Source organism: Oryctolagus cuniculus, chromosome 12 (genome assembly GCF_051225735.1).
Source record: "Oryctolagus cuniculus isolate XC-2025 breed Fujian yellow rabbit chromosome 12, ASM5122573v1, whole genome shotgun sequence".
Lineage (NCBI taxonomy): Eukaryota > Metazoa > Chordata > Mammalia > Lagomorpha > Leporidae > Oryctolagus > Oryctolagus cuniculus.
The window spans coordinates 85663123-85690713 of NC_142878.1; the positions used below are offsets into that span (position 1 = coordinate 85663123).

The 27591-nt window shown below is 45.7% G+C and overlaps 1 protein-coding gene across 42 annotated transcripts in view; it reads left to right on the forward strand.

Annotated features, from left to right (window-relative positions):
- TLN2 (talin 2) overlaps window positions 1-27591 on the forward strand; it is a 479276-nt gene that overhangs the window by 157355 nt on the left and 294330 nt on the right. For 9 of the 42 annotated variants that reach the window (XM_070054306.2, XM_089310518.1, XM_070054315.2 and 6 more), the window contains one exon: window positions 15595-15709. The exons of the other annotated variants lie outside the window; for them this stretch is intronic. The gene's annotated coding sequence lies outside the window, so the exon portion shown is untranslated. The remainder of the gene's footprint in view (window positions 1-15594; window positions 15710-27591) is intronic. 42 annotated transcript variants of the gene reach the window in all.

Consider the following 27591-nt stretch of genomic DNA (forward strand, 5'->3'; position numbering starts at 1 on the left):
AGAGTGAGGTCAGATGTGGAATTTTCTATTGGCGGCATGATGTCGGTACTCAAAAACCTGGAAATCGTGGAGCACTTGGGATTTCAGGTTTTCAAATTAGGGATGCTCAGTCTGTATTGTAGTTTGTCTGCAGGGGCTTTTTAAACCATCTGTGGAACTCTATAGATCCTGTTTAGGACTCAGAAAGACACTACTATTCCTGAGGGAAGAAAGAGCATAAAGAAACAGTATTGAAAGACTGAACCTGGCCACTTTCCAAAGAAACTACTGTTCCTTAGAAGGGAAGATTAACTGCTAATAAGCACTCAATCATTATAGGTTTAGACATAGTTGTAAGGTATTGCTTTATTGGTTATTCATAGTAGTATTTTAGGTTTTGTCAGGCAGCCCTTTATTTCTCTAACTGGCCAAAAAACCACACTTCTATACTGTTATACAGACCCAGAATGGGAATTCAAGATTCTTGTGCAGGTTGGAATAAATGCACAAAATGGTGGGAATTTGGCCTGATTTTTTTTTTTTTTTTTTTTGCTTTGCCAAGTGCTTTATTCCACGGACGGAGCCCAGAGGCCGTGAATCCCTGGCTGAGCCCACGCAGTGCCGATGAGACCCCTCCCACTACCTCCCCACTGGCCTGATATTATCATTCTGATGGGAATGTTGTTATCTTTGCTGCTTGTGTGTGAACACAGACACATACACACACACATACACACACACACACACACACTTGACTTTCTCCCATGCTTTTCCTATCTGTAGTGGAGATGGTGCTAAGTCCATACCTGACTCTTCAATTTACTTGTGATCTTCAGGTCTTGTCTATGGTGGAGACAGCTCCCAACCTGTTTATTTCATATCTCATTTAAATCTCTTAGGTGGACCCTCTAACCCTCTATGGAGACCAAGGACCACAAGTGTGAAAGGGGATACAAAAGGCTTTAGGGGTGGCGGTTTTTTGTTCTGTGGATGCCTTGGCTGTATTTTTTGTGTCTTCCCTTTCTGGTGTTGCCTACAGGGTGATTTTATGCAGATGTTTGAAAGGTATGAGTCTTTACTTTATAGAACATGCTGGATAAGTATGCATCTTCCTTGGAAGGACTTCAGCAATGTGCAGACGGGAAAGTAGCCTGATAAATTTCTGCTTCTCATCCAGCTGTTCCTGCCAGTCTAGTTGTGAAATGTGACAGGACCATGGCCAACTGTGTGATGTTGAAATATGTTGTGTCTGGAATTACTTTCTATCCTCTCCATTGCTATGTGAATTAAGAGGGAATGACTGCCAGTGATCGGGGGGTCTGAGTCATATTTGTAATTTGCCTACAGAGGATTTATTGGTTTTCTGCTAATCACGAGACATTGTTTGAGGGAACATGTGCGAGGGGGTCTCAGACATATGGAGCTTGCGTTCCAGTTTGGGGCTGTGCTTGTGATAGGATCATTAAAAGTGGAAGGTACAATATGGAGGACAATTAGTATTAATCTTGTGCTCTAGGTTGGAACTCAGATGAGGCAAGAAAATAGGATCCTGGATGTCTGCTCTCAGAGGGGTTAAGGTCCAGCCTGAGTGTAGAAGACCAGACAGCATTTGAGTAATAAGGAAGGCGGGAGAACGATGCAAGCAGATGTGAAGGTAGGGTTGGAAGAGCTACAGTGGGGCACAGTGCACTCTTGGAGCAGGGAGTTTGTGTCACTCTGCCTGGAGAGGATGGGGAAAGATGGGGTTAAAAAGTAGGACTGGGCACATACCATGATGCTTTGCCTACTAGAAAACCTAAATTGGCTTAGGCAGTAAAGACAGTGCGTTGGCGCAGAAACTGAAAAGACACAGACCTGTTTCTCTAGGTCTGCCATCCTTTCTCTCGGTTTCCTGTATTCACAAGAAGGCTGCTGGCAGTACCTGACGCCCCATGCTTTCATCTTCACATCCATAACCATCAAACAAAAGACCTGAGCTTGGTTCCCACCCGACTGGTCATAACCATCATGATGGCCAGAGGAATGTCACTTGCTTAGCATTGAGTTTCTGCTTGTCCTATAACTAATCGTAATGGGAATGAAATTCTGCCATTTGGTTTATTCCAGCAAAGGTCAACCTCTGGCATTTGGGGCCAACATCACCAAATCCTGTAACTGCTCTATAATCATTCCCCAAAGGAAAATGTAGGAATGGTAGAATAGAAGTTGGGTTAGCAATTAAAGAATGCCCATTCATGATCTCAAGTGATTTAGACTTAATGGACTTGGGGGTTATTACCATATTTGTCTTTGTCTTTGATGAAAAGAATGAAAAGTGGTTTGCCTCTGGCCTTAACAAGTCTGCCTATGGCTACGGAAGTTCTTTGTAACCACTTTGCCTTTTCCTTTTTGTTACCTGTTTTAGCTGCTTATGAAAACTACACATGCTCAGTTAGCTAACCTTTGCTGAGCTCCATCAGAGTGCCAAACATGGGTGGCCCTACCTGATCATCACATCTGCTTGCATCTAGTGCCTCCCCTCCTTCCCGTGGGGCTTCCTGACAGCCATATCCCACTTCTTTAAATTTCCTCTCTTACTTTATTCCATCTGTTCATGTTGGCATTAACCACGAATTGTACCGAACTGCTAAAGTCTAACAGTTCCATTTAGAGGCAGGCTGGCCATCCATCCAGTGAGTTTCTTCTGTGTGCCGCAAGCTGTGCTGGCTTGTGGGATGAATTCAGGGATGGCACAAGGTCCTTCCCCCTGAGTTCCCAGTCTGGTTGGGAAATCTTACAAATCCAGATTCTGATGTTAAGTGGTGCATGTTATATACAACATGCTTTGGATGTTTAGAGAAGAGGCATTTATCTGAGCTAGAGGGGTTTCCTTATTCAGGAAATGTAAAAAATGGGCTTGCAAGATGGAAGTGGACAGTGGGAAATGTGATAAATGGATCAAGGATACAAAGATGTGATCTCTAGGAAGCTGGAGGGCCTGTAGTTCCTAAAAGACCTTGAGATGGGATGGTAATGTAGATTCCCCAGGCTTCCACTTTGGATTCTGATGCATATGTTGGGAATGTGGTCTGGGAATCACATTTGACTATCCATGTCCCCAGCTGATTGTGTTGATGATGGCCCCAGAAGTACCAGCCTGGGTGCAGAGTGGGAGTGCAGACCTGGAAGAATTGAGGGAAGAGGCTGGGGCAGGGGAAGAGTGGGAGTCTGGAAAGAGTGGGCTGAGAGATCAGGGAAAAACCAAGACGAGGTCTAAGTCTGCAGGGTCCCTGGAACTATGTAGGAAGTCGAAGACATCAGAGCACATAATATCTAACAGATCATAGTCACAAAAGGAAGTAATGTCTTGGGCTCATTTTTGCATAGTTGAACTAAAACATGTTTCCAGCAAAAAAAAAATAAAATAAAAAAATAAAATCCTCTGGAAATAATGACCTGGTTTGAAATGCATGCAGCCAAGAGTTAAGGTTCCAGACTTCAAGTGCAGTTTTTTCATCTGCTTGTTGGCCTCCTCACTGGGAATTATTTATGCTTGTGATGTTAGCTCAGTGATTTTGGGATACACTTGAGGAATGTTGGAGGCCACTGAACTAATTGCTTGATTCATTATTTAAAAGCATGATCAATGAAAGACTGAATAAATGGATAATACTGAATCCACATGGGGGACATTGAAGAGGGTATACAGCATTTACACAATTAAGAATATTTTGGAGGCCACTTAATATTTGGAAAGCCTCTTTTTATAGAATTGTTAAGACTTAGCAAGACTTTTTAATTTTATGGATCAGGTAGGGTAAACAAAAGAAACTTCTCAAAATGTACTTGAATCTTTCTGGAAACTTCTTGAAATGAGCTAAGTTTTCCATCTCATAGGCTGTTTGCTATGAACTACACATGTTACTGTGCAGTGGTACTTTTACTTAACTGGTATTAAAACAAGAAATAGATTTCAGGCTGGCTCTATGTTTTACAGTATTATTAGAATGACCTAATCATCATTATAAGCACAGTAGAAATGACTAGGAAAGTCACAGTTCTCATTACAATTTTTTAAGTTTTGTTTATGTATTTGAAAGAGTTACAGAAAAAGATGGAGAGAAAGAGATCCTCCATCTGCTGGTTCTTCCACAAGTGAATGCAACGGCCAGGGCTGAGCTAAGCTGAAGCCAGGAACTGGGAGCTTCATCCAGGTGTGTTGCAGGGGCCCAAGCACTTGGGCCATCTTTGGCTGCCTTTCCCAAGCCACTATCAGGGAGGTGGATTGGAAGTGGTACAGCTGGGATACAAACCAGTGCCCATATGGGATGCCAGCATCGCAGGTGGTGACTTTACTCATTTTGCTACAGCACTGGCTCCCTGCATAAAGCTTTTAATTGCTTTGTTTCCTCAATGGCATTTAACAGCGGCTCATGAGATAAATTTGAAAATGTAGGACCACCATGTTTCATTCTTGTTTTAGGTATTACCGTGTGGGTTGATGGAAAGTATGGGAAGATGCATTTAAAAATATACTAACACAGTAGCTCAGTTTGCATAGAGTTTCTCAGTGTAGATACTACGGGCATTTTGGGCCCAGTTGTTCTTGGTTATTGGGGGGGCGTTCTTTTGCATTGGTGGGTGCTTTGCACCACCATGGACTCTACCTTATTAGTTGCAGTTTGAAAATCAGCAGCTTTCTGGGGGCCAGTGCTGTGGCGCAGTGTGTTAAATGCCTTGGCCTGAAGTGCCGGCATCCCAGACGGGCACTGGTTTAAGTCCCAGCTGCTCCGATCCAACTCTCTGCTATGGCCTGGGAAAGCAGCAGCAGATGACCCAAGTCCTTGGGCCCCTGCACCTGTGTGGGAGACCCAGAAGAAGCTCCTGGCTCCTGGCTTTGGATTGGTGCAGCTCCGGCCGTTGTGGCCATCTGGGGAGTGAACCAGCAGATGGAAGACCTCTTTCTCTGTCTCTACCTCTCTCTGTAACTCTTTCAAATAAATAAAATAAACCTTTTTAAAAAATCAACAGATTTCTGCAGATAGCACCAGTTGTCTCCTAGGGAACAAACTAAGTCCCAGCTGAGAACCACTGAGTTAAGAGAGACAAAATGCTTTTTATGGGCTGTGTTTTTATTTTCCTCTTTACCTATCTTTTATGAATTTTGTTTTATTAAATAAATACTCTTGAATCTCAGCATTTGAGGATTCCATGTTTGAAAATTTGCCTACTTGGTAAAATGGATTTGTAACCCACAAATGAATACACTAGCAATCATTCGCATATGTACCAAGCAAAAATTTTGAGTTGACCAACATGTGTACGTCAGCTGAGATCCAACAAGAAAACTGTTTTCTTTTTCAATTCTCATGCCACGAATGTCCTTTTAATGCCATAGTTTTGACATTTTTGTGCTTTTTGTTGATTTTGCTATGGAAAATGCAACCCCCACGTGAGTGGGTGTTTGGCACAGTGGTTATGACACTATAGGAGTGACCACATCCCATATCAGAGTGCCTTAGTTCTAGTTCTGGCTCTCGCTTCTGCTTCCAGCATTGTGCTGATGTGCACCCTAGGAGGCAGCAGGTGCTGGCTCATGTGCTTGGGTCTCTGCACCCGTGTAGGAAGGATTGAGTTTCCTGGTTCTGACTTTGGCCTGGCCGGACCCTCGCTGTTTTGAGCATTTGGGAAGTGAACCAGTGGATGGAAGATCTCTGTTTCTCTGTTTCCTTCCCTCTCCCTCTCTGCCTTTCTCCTCCTCTTTCTTTCAGATAAACAGATAAGTAAAATATAAAAGTAAAAATCTAAAATAAGTGACTCCTAAGGGTTCCTCAGCACAAGAGACTGTGATGTGCCTTAGAGATGAAGTACCTTAGGTTAGATAAGCTTATGTGAGCATGACTTAGAATGCTGCTGGCTGTGAGTTCAATTCCATCAAATTGACAATATAAAGTAAAATGTTTTGAAGCAGAGTCACACATAAAACAAAGTTATGTGTGGATCAGTTGAGGAGAATGTTTGACTAGAAGCTTGTAGCATCCTAACCATAGATTTCCAGTAGGAGCAGTAGGTTCAGCATTTGCTCATTGAGAGTTGGCAGAGACTTTATAGAGCACAGTTATTGCGAATAATGAGACCTGACTGTAGTGTTATTTTTTTAGCCTATATGTATTTAAAAAACTTACATTTTAAAGATATAATGTGATGAGACTTGAGTGATTTTTATTACAAAAGATAGCATAGCCACATTGTGAAAAGTAAAATAGGTAATTGCTTACTCAAAGTATGTAAACATTTTTAAAGCTCTTGTATAACTGTTAAAAATGCTGTACTGATGAGTACGGATGGCATCACTGTGTCTTTGCCAGCATGATTTTCAGCTTTTTATAATAATAATAAAATAATGATAATTCATACATATTTTAAATTATATGGATATGTTTAAAATACAACTTGTCTTATTCCTTCTCACCTTTTCCCACTTGAAGAATATTAAGAATTCAGTACTTGTCATTTTAAGCTTTTTTATAAAATGCACATAAAAATAGATGCATTATGCCTATACTTTACTTTTTTAAAGATTTATTTTATTTATTTGAAAGAGTGACAGAGAGAAGGTAAGATGGAGAAAGGGAGAGATCTTTCCATATACTGGTTCATTCCCCAAATGGCTGCAACAGCCGGGCTGATCCAGGCTGAGGCCAAGAGCCTGGAACTCTATATAGGTTGCTCAGGTGGCTGGCAAATACTTGAAGCATCTTATGCTTCTTTTAGCAAGGAGCTGGACTGGAAGCTCTTCCCTGTAGGCTCTGTCACAAATGTTGGTTTAATCTCCTATGCCACAATGTTGGCCTCTATAATTCTAATTTAATGGGATCACATATTTGCTCACTGTGTGCCCTTAGCATTATGTTACATATAATTGAAATGGAAAAAATGCTTCCTTGTGATTTATGAAATACTTCAAAGAGAATTGTGTCAATCATTTAATAGCTATCTAGTTTTTGTGCTGTGCGATTAGCTTGTGATAAGTATCTTTTAAAAATTTTTTTTTTTTTTGCCAATAGCTAAAACTACAGAATGTAATATAATTGGCCAGATTTGTTTTCTTTGACCAGATTTGACAGAGGATTTCAGGAATCCAATTTTAAGATAGAAAAATAGTTAATGAGTGGATACAGTTGGGTAAACATGTCCAGGGATCAGCCAGGATGCTCCATCTAAATTAGCACAGCAGATGCTGATGGAACGAGGAGCATGTGAGGAATGCTTTCGTGTCCAAGTGGTCCTTTAACTCCTGCCGCCTCCCCAAGGCAGGGGAAAGGAGGACCTCAGGGGACAGTTGATCCTCACAGGGACTAGTTGGAGTGCGACTTAAATTCCTGAGCATGATAATCCCTTGGTCTAGAGTGAGGAAGTGAGACCTTCTTAAATCAGCTGGTGATACCAGAAGCAGTTTTGGATGAGTTTTAAGCCTCACTTAAGTCATCAAAGCTATGGTTTTACAATGACTGGAGACAGACATTGAAAGTGCCACTGGGAAAGAGACAAAAATCTTAGTACTTTTGACTGTTGGGAAACTCAACACTGGTCCTTGAACTAAGTGGGGCTATTGTTTGAGGATGGTGGGATAGAGAAGTTGTAAAGGTTTGGGGTTACCTGCTGACTATTTAGAAAGAAGTAAAATAAGAAGCATGAAGATACTTGAGAAAGTTCCTGGAAAAATGGAATTAAAAGTCAAGTTATATTTTGGTGCCAAAAATTTTTTGAAATCTATGCCTAGTTTTAAAATACATTCTTTCTAGCAGTCATTTGAAGGACCCCACATGAGTGCATCCTGAAAGTGTTTGCACCAAAATAAACTTGGTTTTAATTCCATTTTCAGTGAACTTTTTTTTTTTTAACTTTTTGACGTACACTTGGGTGATTTTTACCAAGGCCAGGGAAGAGTGGAAAAGCCTAGCTGCAGGGATGATTGACAAGTGGCCCAGAGTTCTGTGGCTCTTCCTTTTAACTGAGAGGCAGGCCTAGATGACAGGGATCTAGAGCTGTGTGTTGCTGTAAGGGAGTATTGCTTCCATGCCACATGCAGGACTTGAGCAAGGTTCCCCTAGTTCTTTTTGCAGGTGTTAAGAAGCCTTAAGGGTTTGGCAGAGAGGTGGATTAAAAAAAAATTTTTTTAATACTTAATTTGTGCCGGCGCTGCGGCTCAATAGGCTAATCCTCCACCTAGCGGCGCCGGCACACCGGGTTCTAGTCCCGGTCAGGGCGCCGGATTCTTTCCCGGTTGCCCCTCTTCCAGGCCAGCTCTCTGCTGTGGCTCTGGAGTGCAGTGGAGGATGGCCCAGGTGCTTGGGCCCTGCACCCCATGGGAGACCAGGAGAAGCACCTGGCTCCTGCCTTCGGATCAGCGCAGTGCGCCGACCGCAGCGCACCAGCCGTGGCGGCCATTGGAGGGTGAACCAATGGCAAAGGAAGACCTTTCTCTCTGTCTCTCTCTCTCACTATCCACTCTGCCTGTCAAAAAAAAAAAAAAAAAAACTTAATTTGCTATGGAAAAATTCATAGAAGTTTTGAAGTCTATAAATTCTAATGTATAAAGAAAAAGCACTTCACTATGGTTAGAGATTGTGAGAGCTCCTCCCCATGAGATTCTTGGTTTATTCCTGGGATGGTCTTTTGTTTGTTGACTGCTACACATTCAGATAATCATCAAAATCCTGGAGGCACACCCTTTGAAGTGCATAGTTTCTCTTCCAGGACATCCCTGGGAGAGGCTCTAAGAAGAATGTTGAAGAGAAAATATTTCAGATAATTAACCATGTTCTTCTCTTATTTTTGTTCTTGGAAAATAGCAAGCAAAAATTTTTAATTCAGCAAATTTTTATTGTATTTATTTTTAAATGTCTTATTTATTTGAAAGGCAGGGAGACAGAGACACACAAAGAAAGGGAGAGACAAAGCAGAGCAGGCAGGCAGAGATTTCCTGTCCACTGGTTCATTCCCCAAATGCCCACAACAACTGGAGCTGGGCTATGCCAAAGTCAAGATCCCTAAACTCAACCTGCCTCTCCCATGTGGTGGCAGGGAACCAACTACTTGATACTGCCTTTCTGGAAAACACAACTCTGCAGCCCCTAAGGTCTCCCAGGTGTGCGTCAGCAGGAAGCTGTGACTGGAGCAAAGCTGGGACTTGAATCCAGACACTCTGACATGGATGCAGGCATCCCAATCAGTATTTTAACCACTGTACCAAATGCCCCCCGACAGATTTTTAATTCTTCAATATTTATGAAGAGACTTGTTTGAAATAGCCTTTTAACTCTTCTTCAAAAAGTTTTTTATCATTAATATTAGAATTCTTGCTTGTTATGAAAGATGTAAACATACAATGTTTTAGAATGAGAGGCACAGGATTGGTTTAATCATGATCTGTCTCCAAAAAAAAGAAGATATTGTTTGTAAATAATCTTTGTTGTTTCTCTTTGGCCTTTGTTTATGAAATAGTTTTAACTGTTGTGTTTCCCTGTATGTGAATTTTTCCTTATGTTTTCTGTTTCACAATTATAAACAGTCTTGATACTTTTTCAGGTAATTTTATAAATCTTTAGTAATTATACATCTTACCCACCCAGAATTTGCTTTTGTGTATGATAGTGGTAGAACTATAACTTGATTTTTATTTATGTGGATAGTTACTTTTCCCAATATAATGTGTTATGTATATTATACTGGTTTTTGTCACGAGTGCAAATTGCTGCCTTTACTGTATCCTAAATATCTTTGTACAGTCATGCACTACATAACAATGCTTCAATCAGTGACAAACCACATGTAAGATGATGGTTCCCTAAGACTATAATAGAGCTAAAAAATTGCTGTCACCCTGTGCCATCATACTACAACCTGTTGTTCACATGTTTGTGGCAGTGTTAATAAAAACTTACTGTACTATGAGTTGTATAAAAATATAGCACATACAGGAGCTGGCGCTGTGGCATAGTGGGTAAAGCTGCCACCTGCAGTGCTGGCATCCCATATGGGCACCGGTTCAAATCCCGGCTGCTTCACTTCCAATCCAGCTCTCTGCTATGACCTATGACCTGGGAAAACAGTGGAAGATGGCCAAAGTTGTTGGGCCCTTGTACCCACGTGGGAGACCCAGAAGAAGCTCCTGGCTGCTGGCTTTGGATCAGCACAGCTCTGGTTATTGTGGCTGTCTGGGGAGTGAACCAGTGGATGGAAGACTTCTATGTGTGTGTGTCTCTCTCTCTCTTTCTCTCTCTTTTTCTTTCTCTCTGCCTTTCTGTAACTCTGCCTTTCAAATAAAATAAATAAATCTTTTAAAAAATATATAGTGTATACAGTTACGTAGGGTCCATGTTAATGTTACTTGCTAATAATAATAAGCAACTGTGTCACTAGTTTATATATTTAATATACTACAGTTTTTGTATTTATTTGAGGGTATGTTCCTACTTAATTTTAAAAAATGTGCAATATTCTGCTATGTTATACTGGCTGCAGCTTCCTGCATCTCATCATTACCCGAGAATAAATTGGTACAGTTGAAACTAAGAAAGTCCTCATTGTCAGATCCAAAGAGACTTTGGGGGTGGCGTGGGAATAGTGAATTTAGTTTTATAAAGAACCATGTATCAGAGGCTGAAATCCCACAAAAGATTGCTGGCTTTTGGGTCCTGGCTACTCTGCTTCCAATCCAGCTTCCTGCTAATGTGCCTGGTAAGACAGCCGATGATGGCCCAAGTACCTGGGCTCCTGCACTGTGTGGGAGACCTGGATGGAGCTCCTGGCTCCTGGCTTTGGCCTGGCCCAGCCCTGGCTTTTTTGGCCATTCGAGTAGTAAACCAATGGATGGAAGATCAGTCTCTTTGTCTCTGTTTTCTGCACTGCCTTTTAAGTAAATAAATCTTAAAGGGGGAAAAAAAAACAGTTATCAAAGAGGAATAGGATCGTATGCAAGATGTAGAAGGTGACACTCGGGATGCTGGCATTTTAATGTGCTTAGAGGGCTGTGAAACAGTGGGCTGATGGAGTTAAGGCCACAGCCTCAGAAACCGACCTCAAACCTTGTAAACCATCATTCTTTTCTGTTAGCAGATTTCACCACCTGGCAGCACTCTCATCATGGGAATTTCAGATTATTGTGGGTGCCAGAAAGTTAGAAGCCCTAATGTCTTTGCATGAGGGGTTTTGCAGTTGTGACTCCTGAAGCCCCATGCATCTGCAGAGGCTTCTGGGGTCTACACGGTGAAGGCTCCATGGCTCATCCCCCTTTGCCACCAGAGCCGCTCTGCTGTTCTCAGCCTCTGTGGCTGGCTGGGTTTGTGAGTAGAATTACATTTGAAGAAAAGACTTTAAGGCTAAGGAAATTAGAAATCCATCACTATAATTTGTTTTACTAATATAAATCGTGTTTGTACAGTAATATTGATCTTGCCTGCATAACTTGGGCACTTTGTATTCTAACTCAATTGCATTTCTCAAGGAAAATTTCCTTGCATGCAGGATTCAGAAATGATTTCCTTATCCATCTAGTGTAGACTGCATAGGTTTCAGAGCGTGCAGGTGTGTGATGGGGGCCTTTGTAAGCCTGTCACATTGCTGCTGACAAATGGCAAACTACTTAAGCACCTGGTTGTATTTTACTTATTGTTTTCCATCTCCACTCCCACCCTTACCCCAAACACCCATCCCATAAGTTCAAAATGGAGTTCTTATAGGAGGAAAGATCTTTCTTCAACCTTCATAATTTTGGGAATGGATCCCTGTATTATAAAGGCAGAGGAAGAAGAGGAAAACAGAAGTTGATTAACATACACATTTCACGTCTATGTGGAAGATGCTGAGGGAATGATTATTTCTCAGAAAGGTGGCTTTGAGTTCCAGCTTGTATAGCAGCTTCAGCAAAAGAGTAAAGTTTTAGAGAAGTAACAAGCCAAAGAGAAGGACTTTGAATCTCTAGGAGTGGCAATTTGGGGAAGGCCACTAACTGGCAGATAAAGGCCATGAATGCAGCCTGTTACTATAGGTTCCCCTGCTACCTTCTCCAGGCTGATAAGAATTTGCAGCTGTCCTATGGTTGACCTTTGTTCTTCCTGGTATAAGAGGAGACCACATACCTTTAGTCTTGGCAAGTCTGTCTTCTGCTGTGAGGCTATAGAAGAAAAGTCTACTGAAACTCAGTTTCTCCTACTATATGGTCACAGCCCTGATCACTTCTGGCACCAGATGTCTGGGGCTTTCTCCGCCCCGTGCCAGCAAGGTCTGCAGTGGATAGCAAGGGAGGGAGGGCGGGTTTATCATCCAGCTCAGCTCTGACCCTGTCTGCTTGGAGATTGCAGGCTCAGTCCCCAAAGCTGTCTCCGGTCACACACCTTAGACACCATTGGGCGGCTCCAGGTGGTTCTACACAGTGCTTCTGATTCACCAGCTATAACTCGGGGTTCCCATGACCCCTTCCCTGAGGATGACTAATTTGCCCCAGTGGCTCACAGGACTCAGGCTGACATGTTTGTTGGTTTATGATAAAGGCTAGTACAAAGAATTTAGATGCAGAGGGTGGGGTGTGGGAGAGAAGGGCAGGGCTTCCGTGCTTGCTCCGGGTATGCCACCTTCCAGGAACCTCCATGTCTTCTCTATCCAGAAGCTCTCTGAAGCCTGTCTTTTTGGTTTTTTATGGAGACAGTTGCGTAGGCAGTGGTTGCTATGCTCTGGGATGGAGCGGGAGGCTGTGTGTTCTTACTTGAGGGTATGGGGCAGATTCCTGTGGCAGGAGAAGGATCATAAGACCTGAGGGTCTAAGGCCTGCCTTGGGGAAATGCTTAAGGTCTGGGAATCGGACAACCACCAGAATGTACATATATGGTCAGATCATACCTGCTTTTAGGAATGTAGCTGCTGGCCGGCCAGCAGAGTCTTCCTTCATGTGCTGCTGCTTAGCTGCCTTTAATTCAGCAATCCTTCAGATTTCGTGGTGGCATATCCTACTCTCCTCCTGCTCCTGATTCTGTTGGAATCCCTGGGAGTGAGCCTCCCCTCTTCCCTCTGCCTTCAGCTAATGATGTCACCAAGAAGTTGAGAGCATGGAGCCCTGTGGCAGCTGGACTTCCCTCCTATCTCCTCTAAATAGCCTCCTGGGGGATTGCTGCGGTTGACTGGGCTCATCCGCACTCCAGGCTGCAAAGCTTGCCAGTGGAACCTCTCCCAGTTCTGCGTGGGCTACGCCATAAGTAACGGAGGCCAGCGGATGTGCAGTGAACCCAGAGGACTTGTGGTAAGGAAGCTTTGGTTCACAATGGAATTATCAATGTCATCTTCAGGGTGTGACGCCCTTCCTACTTTTCATGGCCAGATTGGAGCCTTTATCTTCTTAGGAGTTCTTTCTGGCAAATTCAGCCCACAGGGAGCTGTGCTGTCTGTTCAGTGTCCAGACTATATGCATTCAACCACCAGCACTTTGTTGTACGCCTGCTGCCATGTTCTGCAGCCATCCTGTAAGGATGTTGTTTTCCACGCCAGCTCTGGGATTGGGTTTGCCACAGTGCGCTACTTACACTCAATACTTGCTTTTGGAAAGGTCTTTGGTGGCTGTAGAAACCAATTTGTGTGCCTGTTGGGTCAGCAGAACAAGTTTCTGTATCTCTTCGGGAATGCAGGATTCTGGGATCATGGGAATTGGACTGAAGCTGTCAGGGGTCTCCAGACCTCCTATATCTATGGCTCCTATTTTGGGGTATGCTTTCTTTTCTCATTTGGCCTATGAACTTGCAAGGTCATGATGACTTTCACCAGTTTACTGTAGCCCTCTGTGGCTGCTGCAGTCTATGACTTCCTATTTTTCCAACCACCTAGCTAAATGTTCACTAAATAGACCTGTTATATCTTAATGTTAGCCGTCGCAAAGCACACCGGACACCGGAGTAAGGGAAAAGGTTTATTGGGGAACAACCTACAGACCGGAGTGAAGGGGCGGCGAAGGAAAAAAGGGAGAAAGAGAGTATAAGAGAGGGGAGAGGAGCTAGCAAGGAGAGAAGATAGAGCAGAGAAGAGGAGAAAGGAGAGCAGAGCCAAGAGACCAGAGGAGGAGGCTAGAGAGAGGAACCAAGAGAGAGCAGGAGAGAAGGGGCCAAGAGAGAGCACGTGTTCTGGAACAGGCCCTTTTAAAACTTTGCCTGAGGGCGGGCAGGGAAGCCGGAGCATCTAATCCCATTAGGATGGGGGTGGAGCCTGGCTCAGGTAGCTGGGCCATTCGGCCACCTGGCTACAACTGTGCCAGTTTCCTAACAAGAACTGGCTCAGTTCCTGTGGGGGGTGGGTGGGCGGGGAGAGTGATGGGGATCCCCGTGCCCAGAATTGGTCCATGTGAGCTACCCCACTGTTAGGTCCCTTGAGAATGGACTTAGTACTATGTAAGGCTCAACTATATAGTTTTGGCGAGAGTGAAAAGGCAGGGCAGGTCCCAGGCCACCCAAGGGAGCCCCTTTAGGCTGATCAGACTACAAAACATATTTCCTACGTTGCTCAAATATGTGCTCCGTAAACCATTGATTTTAAGTGTTGGGAGATGAAATTGTCCTAAATTCCCATTCTATGCTTGTTAGAATTAGCAGCCATTCCAGAGTGGGTCTTCCAGCTGTATGGACCATGACCGCATCTCCCCGGGTTGGACCCTGCTAAATGGCACAGTGGAGTCAGTGCGGTGGCATGGCAGCTCGGTGTTGCTTCCTGACAGGAGGCAGAGAGTGACGGCAGCTCTGCCAAGAACAGCCTTTGGAAAGATTGGGTGATGGGACTTTATTGGCTTGAATGTATCCCCCAAAAGCTCGTCTGTTGGAAGCTTAATCCCCAAAGTCATTAGCTAATGGTGTTTGGAGACAGGGGCTTTGGGAGATTGTTAGGCTTAGATGAGTTCATGGGAATGGGGACCCTTGAGAGTATTTGTGGCTTTCTAAGGGGAGGACAGAGTCAGGCTGGTACACAGTTCCCTTCACCTTGCCATGGTGGAGCCAGGAGGCCCTGGCCAGAAACAGAGCAGATGCCAGAGCCTCCACACCTCTCCTCTTCTTTGTACGTGAACCCGTCGCAGGCATTTTGTTGTAGTGACAGAAAATGGTCTAAAAACTCAGGCTGCCTTTATTCCTTTATCCCGGAGCCAGGCAGCTCTGCGCACAGCCTGGGGAGTGCCCTGGCTTGCTTGGTTCTTTCCAGAGAGGAAGGGCACTGTGCCTTTCCATTTGTGCAGAAGCTCCCTGTGCCCACTCTTCCCTCAGCAAGATAGGAGAGGAAAAAAAAAATCAACATCTAAAAATGAAAGAAAAAGCCTTCACCTCGGTTTTTGGGAAGTCAGGTTTCTGGTGGGGCTGTCCATGGCAGCTCCATCAGATTTGCCTGTTATTTCTGAGCGGCAGGAATAATAGGACTTGCACCTAATCAGGGAAAGGAATTCCAAACAAAAGCTTGGGTGGGGTTTCCTGGGCAGGAGTGTGATATTGTAGTAAATGGGAAGCAGAGTTCTGCAGTCCAATCACTGGTCTGATTACACAAATTAAAGCAGGGGCCCCCCCTTTTTTTTAAAGGAATGTAACACACCCCACCCTGGCCCCTCCTCCGCAGGCGTGTCCGCCTCTCCTCCAGCCCTCCCCTTGATGCTTTCCCTGAAGGAGCCTGGGCCTGATGTGGAATAATTACGATGCCTTCCCCAGTGTCTCTGCTTGGGACCCTGCTACAGGTGAGTTTCCCTATGTTCAAGGGTCCTTGGAGGAACTCCTGTGGCAGAATTCTGTACCCTTCTGCTGCATGAGTACAGCCAGTAAGTGCAGGAGCCTGGCATTGCGGTAACTTGGGGGCATTTCCAACCCTAAGGAGCCAGAGGCTTGACATGGAGGAGAGGAAAGTGTGTGTGTGGGGGGGGAAAGGCTCCATCCTCTGCGGCTGTGCCCAGTGGCCTCCTGCTGTCTGCCGCCTGCAGGTTCACACCCAGGCTCTCTCTGCACCAAATTTTCATGGCATGGGGGGTTCCCACCTGCTCTGGAACTCTTTCTCTGCTACTCCTCCTTTAAGTGTCCTTCCCCTGACTCCCCGTTTTCTCTCCTTTCCTCCCAGTCTTCAGAGTTAAACATCTGCTCCCCAGAGAACTCCCCCTGCTGCTTGTCCGATCTGTCCATCCCCCTGTGTTGTGTGTTCCCTTGCTTGGCCCTTATCACCAGTGTTAGATGAAGCCTTTGCTGCTTTGTTCTCTTTAATGTCCAAGTTCCTTGAGGCCAATGATTGCGTGTCCTCCAATTTCTGAGGTCCAGTGCGTATTAGACACACCTGTGTAATTGGGGTTACTGTCTCTTCTACAGAAAGTACACATCCTCATTTTTTTTTTTTTTTACAAAGACCAATTTATATCCCATATCTGATATAACTCATAGCCCTGTTTAGGATCTTAAAAATGTTTTTCCTTGTGCCACTTTAGTCTGTTTTTACCCACGTGTCTCTCTGGCTTATCTTTTCCCTGTCGAGCTTAAAAATGCCAGAAGTCCAGTGACTGTGTGGCCAGGAGTCACAGGGACAGTTGCCTGACACCTGGTGTCTGTGTGGAGTGTGACACTTATTTTCCCTGGGGATTTGTCCTGTTGCCAGCAGCGTGAGCAGAGTGGGAAGGCTATATCAAATCACACAGGTGGGAGCTGGCTTCCTACCTGCCTCTACTTCTCTGAGTTTCTGTCTCTTCCATCTTGGTTCTGCTCCTTCCCGCCTTCCTGAACTTCTCCCATTCTTTAAAACCCCGTTTTTGTTGTTGTTGTTTTTTTTTTTTTTTTTTTTCATGCTGCTCTTGGCAGATGTTGGGCCTTGTGTCTGGCTTGCCTTTGTCCCTCTGCCGTGTTAAGCGTGGTGACCTGTCCTGGTTCTGGAGGCAAGTTTACCTTGCAGCAGTCACATAGCCTTGTGTGATTACTTAAGCTTCCTGCACCAGGGCCTCCAGCCCCAATATCCCCCATTGCATAGCACATTATGTTGTAGTCATTTCTTCATGCACCTTTTCTCCCATGAGATTGGAGAGGGTGGGATTCTCAGGCATAAGCTTTGCTTTACACTTTTAAACAAATGAACACAAAAAAATTTTTTTAAAGAAAAAAAATGCATTCAGAGAGAGAGGGAAAAGTCAGTTCCTGTCTGCTGGTTCACTCTCCCAATGCCTAAAGAAGCCGAGGCTGCACTGTACTGAAAACAGGAGTCTGGAACTCAGTCCAGGTCTCCCAGGTGGGTGGCACAGACCCAACTACTGGAGTCGTCATCCACTGCCTCCCAGAGTGCACATTAGCAGGAAGGTGAAGTTGGGGGTAGAGCCAGGACTTGAACCCAGGCACTCCAATTCGGAATCAGGCATTCCAAGTAGCATCTGAACTACTGTACCAAATGCTGGCCCCATGTTCCTCTGTGTACTCCCCAGCGTCTAACTCAGAGCCATGAATGTAGTAACTGCTTGCTGATCTGTAGGTTACTCAGGGGATGACATTGTGGCATAGCTGGTAAAGCCACCACCTGAGATGCTGGCATCCCTTATGGGTGCTGGTTTGTGTGCTGGCCTCTCCACTCCTGATCCTGCTTCCTGCTAATGACCTGAGAAAAGCAACAGAAGGTGCCTCAAGTGCTTGGGTCCCTGCCACCCAGAAGAGAGAGCCAAATGATACTCCTGGTTTCAGCCTGGCTCAGCTCTGGCCATTGCAGCCACCTGGGGAGTAAACCAGTGGATGGAAGATTTTGCTCTCTCATCTCTCCCTCTCTCTCTCTCTGTAACTCTGCCTTTCAAATAAATAAGTGTTTTTAAAAATGGGGAGGGATGCACATTTTCTTTTTTTAGAATAAGTTTTTATAATCTTAGTTGCAATGTTTTTGACTTTTAAAATACTGGACACATCCTAATACAGTTGTGTGTTGCTTAGCCATGAGGATGCTTTCTGAGAAACGTGTTGTTGGGCAGTTTCACCACTGAGTGATCTTCATGGGGAGAATTTACTCAGTCTGAGACGGCTGTGCAACCCTAGGCAGTGCACCCTTGGGGGACGTTCGTCACATATGTGGTCTGTTGTGGACTGAGACGTTACTCCGCACTTGACTGTACTGTTGAAGGTTAGGTTCTGTGCAGTATGAGTGCTGTTGTAAGACAAGGAACCAGGTACTCGGGAGTCAGCCATGAGGCTTGCATGAGAGTGTGGTGAATGGACTCAGCCCTCATAGTCCTTGTCTGCTTTTCCCTTAGCAGACACACTTGCAGATGTGATGAAGATCCGCACTGGTGGGTGATTTGGAGTGTTCTTGTAGGGCCAAGAGGGATTCCCAGGTAGCAGGAAGGCACTAAGAATCATCTCTGGAGGAGTGTGAGCTGGCTTTTTCCCACATTGCTGGTGCAGTGCTTGTTTCAATCTAAAAACTGGAAAGATTTTAGAGGTTGGGTAGGTGTTTGGCACAGTGTGGTTCAGATGCCACGGGGGTGTCAGTGTTCAATATTGAATTGCCTGGGGTTGAGTCCTAGCTCTGCTTCCAATTCCAGCTTCCTAATAAAGCCTGTTCTGGGAGGCAATGACTCAAGTGCTTGGGCCCCTACTATCCATGTGGAAAACCAGGAGTAAGTTTGGGGTTCCCAGTTTTGGCCTGGCCCAGCCCTGTTTGGGGGGTATTTGGAGAGTGAGCCAGCAAACAGAAGATTTTTCTCTGTCTCTCTGCCTTTTAAACAAAATGAAGTAAATTTTTAAAAATGGAGATGAATGAGAAAGGGGAGATGGAGTTTTATGAGCTGTACTGAAGGTTAGCCTTGTTCCTGGGTTGTGTACCTTATGCACCGTAGGTTTGCCTTTTGTGTGGCTTTTCCTGAATGTAGTCATTTTCTTGTGCTATATAAGAGACTGCGTTCCCCCACTGGTACACATGCACTCAGAAATGCATATAAATATCCCATTGTTGCCTTGGAATTAGCCCCAAGGAGGAGAGAAGTGTGTGTAGAAACTGCTAATTTGTGTGCATGTCTGCTTGCAAGGGAGTCGGCAGCAGCTAACCCAGTGTGACCTCCCCCGGGTCTGCTAGCTGGGTGACACCCTGGCCATCACTCAGAGGACCAAACTCTTCCCTCAAGCCTCTCTTGATTGCCAGCGATCAAGAAAATTCTTAAATACCTTTTTTGGTTTTGGTAAAGTTGCATTCATTTGGGATAATGGAAAGTCATCTAACCTAAAGAACTAGAGGGAAAATTTAAAAATCTTATTTAAAACATAAACATAATAAATTTTGCTTGGCTGACAGATGATAGGCTGAAAATAGGGTTTTGAAATACAATCTGTGACACAAATTTAAGGCAGGATTGCCCTGTTTTCAGGGGATCTGTATTAATGGATGTTTAAGAGCAACAATTAACATACCACTTCATGATTAAGTACTTCTGGATTGCTTTAGGGGCACTGTCTAAATTCCTTACAGAGCCAAGTGTTAATGTGAATAAACTTGAAACTATTTTTATTGCACTTGTTTTGCTAGGCAGACCCTTTAAGCTTCCATCTGTGTGAGTCTAGAGTCATCTCACATTGTGAATTAGCGCAGTCTGCAGTGTGTCATCCTCCCATGTTTCAATCCCTGAGTGTTTGAGGGTCTGTGTGCATCAGTGTTGGGCAGCTTTCAACAAGCAGTGAAATGCCTTGACTGCCCTCAAGAAGTTTTTAGTACACTGTGTTGGACAGATAAAGAACCTGGCTTTTGGCCCTGGCATGGTATTATCAAATTCTAGGTTTTGGAATTGGACAGCCCTGCTGCTTCCTGGTCACGTATGTTCTGTAACCTCTGAAGCTTCAGTTTCTTCCTCTGCAGGTTGGGGTTGATGATGCCTGCTAGGGTCATTGGGAGGAAGTGGGGGAAATCACCCACCAGTGTAGATCTTCATTACATCGGCAAGATTGTCTCCTAAAAGAAAAGCAGACAAGGACTATGTTAATTCTCAGGCAGACATATTCCTTGCTGGTCTGGTGTGGGGTTAGCATGGTAAGGAGTTAAATAAGCTATAATGTGACAAATGGTGTGTTACATTAGGTATGATTTTTTAATTATTTTTTGTAATGTTTATTTATTTTCATCTACTTGAAAGGCTGAGTGAGAGAGAGGGAGACATTCCAGCTGCTGATTCACTCCCCCCAAGTGCTCCCAACAGCCAGGGTCTCCCACATGGGTGGCAGGGACCCACGTACTTGGACGATTCTCTGCTGCTTCCTCATGTTCATTAGCAGGGAGCTGGACCAGAAGCAGAGTAGCGAATCGGCACTCTGATGTCTGATGCTGGCATTGCAAGTAATGACTTAGCCTGCTGAGCCACAGGGACTGAACATTGTCAGCAATTTGAAAAATAGCCTCAGATTGCTTCCGTGCAAGGCTGTACTAGCCCAAAAGTTTCTCTAGACCTTGATGTGTCATTCCTGGAGATGGTGGAGACAGGGTGGAGGGGGGATTGGAGCAGGAAGGGGTCAGAGGGAAGGAAAGAAGTTAGCAGTAAGACCTCCCCTAAAGTGGTGGCAGTTCTGGGGAAAATGACAGGACCTTGCTTGAATGGAAGAAGTGCAGGTTTATGGCCCATCATTGACTCTGGAGGGCAAGCAAAAAGAGTGGGTTTTCAGCTGAAGATGAGGAGTTTGGAATCAGAATTCCCCTGGCCTTGTCCCCTGGATTCATTTATTTATTATTATTTTTAAAATTTATTTCTTTGAAAGGCAGAGTTACAGAGAGGCAGTGGCAGAGAGAGAGAGAAAGAGGACTTCCATCCACTGATTCACTCCCAAGTGGTGGCAATGGCTGGAGCTGCGACAATCTGAAGCCAGGAGCCAGGAGCTTCTTCTGGGTCTCCCATGAGGGTGCAGGGGCCCAAGGATTTAGACCATCCTCCACTGCCTTCCCAGGCCAAAGCAGAAAGCTGGATCGGAAGAAGAACAGTCGGGCCTTAAACTGGCACTCATAAGGGATGCCGGTACCACAAGCATTTACCCACTATGCCACAGTGCCAGCTCCCCCTGGATTTCTTATGCCGTAATTATTTGTTTAAATGTTACGGCCCCCTGTTGAATGGAGTTCTCTGGACCCATGATCCAGACATTAGCATTTTATACAACTAATTAATGTTTCATTGAAGTCCATAAACCATGGGAGTGAAGGGAAGGGTGGCTGGGCAGGAGGTGTGACTTGGGTAGGAACATGGCCATTTCCCTAGTGGCAGTGCTGGAGCATACTGTTGGGGAAGGGCAAGGCTCCTGGCCTGGGGGCCAGACCGAGGAGAATTCTGCAGGAGCTGAAGACATGGGCTCCTGGGTCATAGGTGGCCCTGGGCCACTGAGTGACCTGGCATGAACTGGGCAAGCTCTCTATGCCTCATTTTCCTCAGGCAGGCCAGTAGTGGCTTTTTCCCCCTAAAAATCTGGAATGGGTCATGAATTATGTCAGCTTTGAGAAGGCTCTGTGCCAGTCTCTGTGTTGTTGTAATTTTAGTATATATGCAGCCAAAGCAAGCACTGGCAGTCTCTCTCCCTTGTGTATCATTGAGCAATTATTTGTAGGAGTATAGATAAGAAGAAGCAATGTTTTAAAGGATAGAGAATGATGAAATCAAAACGCACACAAGGGACCAGGGTTGGGGCACAGCCAGTTAAGCCACAGGTTGTGATGCTGCCATGCTGTATCAGTGCTGTTCCAGTCTAGGCTGCTCTGCTTCCAACTCAGCTCCCTGCTGATGGGCCTGAGAAAGCAGGGGAGGTTTCCCCAAGTGCTTGGGCCCCTGCCCAGCTACATAGGAGACATGGATGGAACTGTAGGCTCCTGGCTTCAACCTGACCTAACCCCAGCCATTTAGGGAGTGAACTAGCAGATGGGCAACCTGTCTCTGTCACTCTGCCTTTCAAATAAATAAATAATTTTTAAAAAAGATTTATTTATTTATTTGAAAGGCAGAGTGACAGAGAGGCAGAGAGAAAGTGAGAGAGAGGTCTTCCATCTTCTGGTTCACTCCCCAAATGCCCGCAATAGCCAGAGCTCTACCGATCTGAAGCAGGGATTCAGGAGCTTCTTCTGGGTCTCCCACACAGGTGCAGGGGCCCAAGAACTTGGCCATCTTCTACTGTTTTCCCAGGTCATAGGAGAGAGCTGGATCAGCAGTGGAGCAGTCAGGTCTCGAACCATCACTCATATTGGATACTGGCACTTCAGGTGGCAGCTTTACCTGCTACATCACAGTGCTGGTCTCCAATAAATATGTTTTTTTTTTTTTTTTAAAGCTCAGAATGGGTAGTTACCCCTGCATGTGGTTGATAGCACAGTAGGTGGCCCATGGTGCATGCCCAGTAAGTGTTAATGATGGAGATAGGTGATGACAGTCACTTATCTGAGGATGCAAACATGAAAGTTGTTCCCTTTGGGAAGGGTTTGCGTCTCTGGATGGTGCGGTGCTGCAGACAGCTGGAAATGCTTTCTCTCTTGGTCATGCCTCAGACATTGGCCCTTAGGAAATACCTTTGGTCTGCATTTTTAGGGCTTATTGTTTCCCTCAGCCTCAACCTCCTGAACTCTTCCATGGCTGTGGGGAGGAGCACCAGGAGGGTCCCTGGCTGCACCGTGATCTGGCCACACGGAGATCTTCAGGCAGGGTTGCCTGGTGTTGGATCACCTTTCCCAGGGTTGCCTTAACAAGTGACCATACACTGGGTGGCTTATTTCGGCAGCAATTTACTATCTCATGTTTCTGGAGGCCGCAAGTCCAAAATTAGCATTCCAGGAGTGCCCCACTGCCTCCAGAGGCCCCTGTGGGGACCCTTCCTTGCCTCCTTCACCTTCTCATGGCTCTTGAGAGCCCCTTGCCTCATAGCTACTTCACTCCAACTTCTGCCTCTGTCTTGATATGTGGGCACTTCAGAAAGTTCATGAAAAGTGAATTAAAAGATGTTTATTTTGGTGTAAAAATGATGTAGTCCATGTGTCTCTATGTGTTGTTTCTTCATAATATACATTATCTATGAACTTTTTGGAGAATCCTTATGTAATCTTTTCTCTCTGTCTTTTCTTACAAAAAGCCATTTATCATTAAATATTGGGTCTACTTGTGTCAACCACTATGATCTTTTTGTTGTTGTTGTTAAAGATTTTTTATTTGAAAGGCTGAGTAACAGAGGCAAAGGCAGAGCGAGAGCAAGAGCAAGAATGAGAGGGAGGGAGGGAGAGAGGGAGGGAGAGAGAGAGACAGAGAGAGAGAGAGAGATCTTCCATCCGCTGGTTCACTCCCCAACTGGTGGCAATGGCTGGAGCTGTGCTGATCTGAAGTCAGATGCCAGGAGCTTTTTCCGGGTCTCCCACGTGGGTGCAGGGGCTCAAGGACTTGGGCTATCTTCTACTGCTTTCCCAGGCCATAGCAGAGAGCTGGATCGAAGTGGAGCAGCTGGGTCTTGAACTGGTGCCCACATGGGATGCTGGCACTGCAGGTGGGGCTTTACCCTCTAGTCCACAGTGCCGGCCCCAACCATTATGATCTTAATATCCTTAATTACACCTGCAGAGATCTTTCCAAATAAGGTCACATTCACTGGATTGAGGAATTTAAAATGTGATATACCTTTAGGGGACCACCATTCAATTCCTACAGGTCAGAAGTTGGGTGTATTCTCATAGGATGGCCAGAGGGTCCCCTCTGATGTTGCCCCCTATCTGTACAGTGAAGTCATGGACATATGGAACAAGTAATCTCTGGCCTGACCATCTCGCTTTCTTTATAGGAGAAGCTGGGAGACTATGCAGGTTCCCACAGGGAGGCAGGCGTTGGCTATAGCATTTGGAGTCCTGGACTGCCAGGGCAAGAGGACCCTCTTCCCAGGCACACTGTGGTACCCAGACTTCCATGCAAAGGTGGTATTGGAGGCTCACATGTGATGTCTGTGCAGTCCTTAGACTGAAATCTTTGCCTCTCACCTAAGCAGGTGGAGTTGGTGGTAGCCGTTACAGCTATGATTGCATTTTCTGGCCAAGGGGAATGGCTGTGCATAACAGAAGCACGTGAGAGGAATTTTGTGATCGTTTAGAATGTGTTTCAGTTACTGGTAATTTTATAAACACTCCACACAGGTGAATGTAAACAGTATTCTAATGAGAAACTACTGGTCATGTGAGAGGGTATCACTTTTATGTTGTAGTTTAAGGATAATAATTAAGCTAAAATGAATCACTCCTGGCTTTCAAACTGCCCTTGGTGGACTAATAATGATGTGCGAGTTTTTCCTTTGTGTCTCCTTCCGGTCTCAAAGCTCTGTAGGATTCTTTGGTAATCATTGTTTTCACTCTCTTCGCTGTCTGTGGTTTTCTTAGTGCCACTGTCCCTTCTTGCCCTTGTCTAGACTCCCGGGCCATAGAAATGTTGCAGGATTGCCTTGTTGAGGACTGTGCTACAAAGAAGTTTTAAAGTGGCTCCATCCAAAAGCATATGTGGTTTTCAGTGACTGTCCTTGGGCCCTGTTCCTTCCTCACCTCCCAGAGGAGAGGGTACCAGGGTGTCCTGGGGTTCTGGTCCAAGTGTGTCAATTGCCATTCGGTTTCCAGTTCACCAAGAGCAGGATAATCTTGGGTAAACATGACCGTTGTACAAAAGCAAATATTGATCTTGGCACTGGTAGTTTCTCAAGTGTTAGGACCCTCTTGTGCTAGGGGACAGAGTAGGAGCTGCAGCAGAGGGTTTGGCATCAAATGCCATGTCTGCTTAAAAAGTACTAGTAGAAAAATAAATGATCTCTAAAAGGCCGTGGCCATCCTTTGCAGCTGTATCTCTCTTTACTCCCTTTCTTTCTGTCTCTTTTTCTCTCCCTCCTCCTCTGAACAAGTTTTTAATGTAGCTGCTTAATCCAGGGATTCCTCCTTACAGCTCCTGATATTTTAGGCTAACTACATCTTTGTTGTTTGGGGCTGTCTTGTGTATTGGAGGACATTTAGCAAGGTCTTTGGCCTGGGCTATGGGGTGCCAGTAGCATTCCTCACCATTTATTTGTGAATAACACCTAATGTTCCCTGGGAACAAGACCGTCCTGGATGACAAGCACTGACTTTAGCCAGTCCTCCCTAACGTGGTACATGTGATGGTGGAGGACCCGGTTTAGAGATGGAAGGAGAGTCTGTGCACCTGTATGGGTTAGATAGGCGTGGTATTGTGTGTCTGAACCTTTGCACTACTACTTTTCTTCTTATAATCAAGAAGCAGAGAGAGGTTTTTCCATCACCTCTGGTTTATCACCCACATGCTTGCAGTGGTCAGGACTGGGCCGGACGGAAGTTGGGAACCGTGAAATCCTTCTACGGCCTGGCATGGGTGGCAGGGTCCCAAGTACCTGAGCCATCACTGTTGCCTTCCAGGGTCTGCGTTAGCAGGAAGCTGGAGTCAGGAGCTGGAGCTGGGCGTGGAACCCAGGCCCTGTTATGTGGGGCACAGGTGTCCTAAGTGGAGTCTTTCTTGACAGACCAAATACCTACTGCTGGTGTTGACTTTCAGAGCAGGTTTTAGAGCTGCTTCCCTTTCAGGCCATTGCCATTCCTCTGGTGGTTCCGCAGTAGGAGTGCCAGACACACGGAGGGTGCTGGGGAGACAGGCCTGACACCTGGCGCTGTGCGGCTGCTCCGTTCCTCAGCCGGGCAGCAGAGCGTGACAGCAGTGAGTCCGTCAGACTCTGTAGGTGGCACCGGAGGGGAAGGCGCTGACCTGTGATGTCGGGGTGACACGCTGTGTGGGCAGATGCAGTTCCTGGGGCTTCTCAAGCGTGACTGCACTGGTGTCCAGCCCACCAGTCTTCTCTCTTTTGAAAACTTTAAAGACTCGCTCTCTGTGGAAGTGTCCGTCTGCCTTTAAAGCCTGCAGCTTTTTCTTTAGCACTTTCAAAAGCATGCTTTGAGGGTTGAGAGTCAGTTGTAGTCTTGTCATCCCAACACAGGTTACAAACAAACTACCTCCATGTGTTGCCTGCCCTTTGATTTTGGCTGATGTTTGGTTTTTTGAAATCGCAAACCCCTGCCAAAGTAGATGGAACGGTGTCCTGAGCTCCTATGTGGCTCTCCCCAGCTTCTGTGACTGTTTGTCCTGGACCTGTTTTATTTCACGTGGTTATTTGGAAGTAAATCCTCAATGTCATGTTATCTCTTCTGTGTACATTTCACATGCAACTCAGGAAGATTGGGGCTTTTAGCAGAATTACTGAAAACCCTAACAATAAGTGAGCTACTGTTGCACCTAAGCATTCATTCGTATTAAGTATCCATTGCTGGAGTGCTGGGTATTGTGATGTAGCAGGTAAGTCTGCCACCTGCACTGCTGGCTTCCCATATGGCCACTGATTCATGTCCCGGCTGCTCCACTTCAGGTCCAGCTCCCTGCTAATGGCCTGGGAAAGCAGCAGAAAATGGCCCACGTTCTTCAGCCTCTGCCACTCATGTGGGAGACTTGCATGACGCTCCTGGCTCCTGGCTTTGACCTGGCCCAGCCTTGGCCCAGTGGCAGCCATTTCAGGAGTGAACCAGCAGATGGAAGATCGATCAGTCTCTGTCTTTCTGTTGCTGTGACTTTCAAAATAAATAAATCTTAAAAAATCCATTGTATTTAGTTGATCCATACCTTATGTCTCTTGTAGTCTGTATGATCCCTTCTATTACTTAAACTGCCCGGGAGCAGGACAGATACCAGAAGTCATCTTTATTCTGCTTTGCTCCAGGTATGCTTATGTGGGGTTGCTGGGCCCAGTGCAGGCACTGGCAGGAACCTCAGAGACATTTGCTTTGCCTATGATTCTCTGCCTTGTGTCCTTTTTTCGAGGTTCTGTGGCTCGACACTGGCACAGCAGTGTCTCAAGGTACATGCTCAGCTAGCAGGTCCCTTGGCTTGCCTGACGGCTCCTCCCTGCACACCTATCCTTGGTAACTATTGGCCTTTTTCTTTTCCCTTTTTCCCTTAGTTGAAACTTTTTAAAAAACCTACTCCTGGTCAGCCTTTTTGATGCCAGCATTTGTGTTCCCAGCCAGGGTCCTGGAAGTGCGTAGAAATGTCAGGCCAACTTTGCTGCGTGTGCCAGCGGCAGCAAGAGTGAGCTGGACTGCTCTTCTCACATCTGCTGAGCAGGTGACTCTTAGGGGCTCTGCCCCTCCACCTCCCAAGTCCCATGCCCTGGCAGGGTCTGTGTGCACCTTTCTCCTGCCTTCTGTGCTTGTCCATCGCCTCCTCCTGCCATACTGTCCCCTGTCCTGACCTGGTGGCTCCTCCCCTTTGGCTCTCCAAAGCCTCCTTACCGGTCACTGACCAGTTGTCACCTCCACACCCTCAGCCAGGTGTGCTTTTCCTACCATTTGGGCCCCTGCTGACTTTTTCTTTCCATCCTGGTTGCACGTGCTCCTCGACCTTGCTGGAGTGTGCCTGTGAGAACTGCTCTTCTTCCTCGCTCTCCACCTGGCACCCATGCTTTCACTCCTTCCTAAGTCGCCTTGGAGTGACCCCAGCTCCACAGTGTTCTTGCCCAGGACCCTGGTGGACACAGGCAGTGCAGGTCATCCCGGTGCACTGCGTGATGCAGAGTCGGGCATCAGCTCACA